At 43.3% G+C, this 2792-nt stretch overlaps 1 protein-coding gene across 1 annotated transcript in view; it reads right to left on the bottom strand.

The window, feature by feature from the left end:
* LOC106816881 overlaps positions 1-1740 on the bottom strand; it is a gene marked incomplete at its 3' end in the record, with an annotated part of 46852 nt that extends 45112 nt beyond the window's left edge. The window contains exon 1 of the mRNA XM_014821523.1: positions 1581-1740. The remainder of the gene's footprint in view (positions 1-1580) is intronic.
* Positions 1741-2792: the final 1052 nt, after the last annotated feature.

The raw sequence follows: 2792 nt of genomic DNA, 5'->3' as shown, positions 1-2792 counted from the left end.
ATTACAAACAATCAGACTCAATCACAGCGAGTCTATCAAGGGCTCCTGACCCAGCGCCACTAAGAAACAAGCTGAGAACCAGTGGCTAATGTAAGCACTCGCCTCTGTATCTGGTCTGATTGTTGGTAAATGGCCGACAGTAATTTACTAAAGTAATGAAGCGGGTTTATAAAAAATCGTTTTAAGAAGTAAATAACGATTGAAGTTAACTGTGATACAACATATCCAGTAGCAAGCGGTAAACCAGTAGAAGGATAACGATAGTTTTTTAACTCAGCCAAATAGCGGCGTTAACGCGGCCGCATTCGCACTCGCGCATGCACCCCCCCCTTTTTGCATGCATCTCACCGAAATTTCATGAACCCGTTCCTTTCCAATATAACCCTCACCAAATATAAAAAAGGTATTATGGGACAGAATTATCTCGGTCTAGGTTTAGGTTAGGTTAGGTTTAGGAAGTAGCGCGTTACGGCAGACTCCTGACTCGCTTAGTGAGTAGCGAGGTTCGGCTGGTCATATACTTATTAGCTCTCATAATATAGCCCGCTTACATTAAAACTGCGCTGGGCTTATAGAACGAAACCCATCGGGCATCGAGACCAATTTCCCCGATTTATATACCGCTATAAACGTCTGTGGTAGGCAATTAATGCCTCTTATCTGAACAATTCTTAAGTTATAGCCGCTACTAAAATTGAACTCTAACTATGTTGCAAGTATGACTTGCGCGTATTTCTCCCCCTGTGAACAAACATTCGATTTGCCGAACTTCAAACCGGCCAATGTTGGCGCGGTTGTGCAGCAGCGCCAGTCTAGCCGCGGAGATATGTATTTCCGCTTGTGTAGGCGGTGGCGGGTTGGTGGTATTGGATCAAAAATCATTTTGTTGGTCAATAACAATATTAAGCGATCAAAAGCATGTCAATATTAGTTTTGTCATGAAGCATGAACACAATTACTATTGATTAATTTCGTTTATGACACACTAATGTTTTTGCCACAACCAAACACACCCGCCCACCCCTTTCACTTGCGGAAATACATTAGTTCCGGGAACTGCGGCAGTAAGCTTGGTCGTCGGATTCGTAATGTGTTGATGCTATAGCCCAGCGGCTACTTAATGTAACGCGCTATAGTACTATACTAAGACTAATTACTTATTAGATAGTAGTATTTAGTACCAGGTACTTATCATCCATACTCACGTTCCGGTATACCGGACCGTTACCAGGGTACGTTCGCAGTAACCCTGGCACATTAGGAACCTCATCAGCCTTACTGGTACTGGTTACTGGTGAGTTCTGTACTGTACTAGTACTGCACAAGTTGTATTTATTAACCATCATATTTATTATTAAAACGGTACCAAGTGCCTTGAGGCACACGGCACTTGCAAGCGTATTCAACAGTAACACTACGCGCCGCCATCCGCGTCGTACATACCCACATATATATTATGAGACTTATTATATGTGTCAGTGTACGCGCGATGGCGCCGCTATGTTTACTGTTTGAAACGGTCCAAGTGCCTGGTTGAGTCAGGCAGTCTAAACGCGTCGTACTTTTATTTGTATATTTACCCAAATTTCCACTCGATAAGCTAATCGAGCTTACAACTGCGTGAAAGAACTTCACTTCACTCACATCTACACTATGTAACGATCACGACCAACGAGCTAAGAAGTGTTATGCTGTTGAATGTTATCCTAGTTTATTTGAATTCCTTTGCTCTGCGTTCGCGTCGTAATCGGAGTGTTCGAGACTCTGGACGCCATCTCTGTTACTAAGTATGTCTATCGAGCTTTTTTCACGTTTTATTTTACAGTTATGTTGCCACTTATTTCAACCGTTCACCATTAAAAAACACGGCTTTAAGACTGTACGACAGTTTGTCGGAATTAAATCCCTCGAATGACCTACTGCCCTCAGCGTACGACCCATCAGAAGTGAGAGAGAGAGGAGAGAGAAAGAGAGAGAGACGACTGAGAGAGAGGAGACAGCGAGAAGAGAGAATAGATAGAGGGACAGAGCAGAGAGTAGAGAGAGAGAGAAGAGTAAAGGACAGCCAGAGATGAAGAAGACGGCGCGGTAACGAGAGAAAAGAGAGAGGAGAGAGAAGAAAGAGAAGAGAGGACGAGAAGGCTTAAATGCTGCCGCGTAATTTTTCGATTTTCGATTTGAAATGAAATATAACCTTTATATTGCGTGTGGCTGACCTGTAAGACTTACAGTCAATTCGCGCCTCCTCGCTTGCATTTATTTCAAATTCTTGTGCATTTATTAACAAGTACATTTGAGCGTAAATTAATTCAAATCGAAAATCAAAATTTCGCGCGCATTAACTCTCTCTCCTCTCGTCTCTCTCTTCTTCTCTCTCTCTCTCTCTCTCTCTCTCTCTCTCTCTTCTCTCTCTCTCTCGCATCTCTCTCTCTCTCTCTCTCTCGTCCTCATCTCCCTCTATCTATCTCTCTCTTCTCGCTCTCTCTCTCTCTCTCTCTCTCTCTCTCTCTCTTCCTTCTCTGCTCTCTCGATCGGGTCGCTTAGCCATGAGGCAGCTAGTGTCATTCAAGGCGATTTTATTCCACAAACTTCGTACAGGCTACCGTGTTTTTATGGCGTGACCTACGTTGAAGAATAACGTGCAACATAACGGTAAACTAAAACGTGAAATAACTCGATAGACACTAAATTAGTACAGAGAGGCACGCCAACGGTCTCGTACATCCGATACGAACACGAACGCAGAGCAAAGATTCAAAAAACAGAAACATCAAGCTCAAACACTTCTTGCC

Source organism: Priapulus caudatus, unplaced genomic scaffold, assembly GCF_000485595.1.
Source record: "Priapulus caudatus unplaced genomic scaffold, Priapulus_caudatus-5.0.1 Scaffold1518, whole genome shotgun sequence".
Taxonomy (NCBI): domain Eukaryota; kingdom Metazoa; phylum Priapulida; class Priapulimorpha; order Priapulimorphida; family Priapulidae; genus Priapulus; species Priapulus caudatus.
Note: the sequence above shows the minus strand (reverse complement) of the source record. Positions and strands in the feature narration are given on the sequence as shown.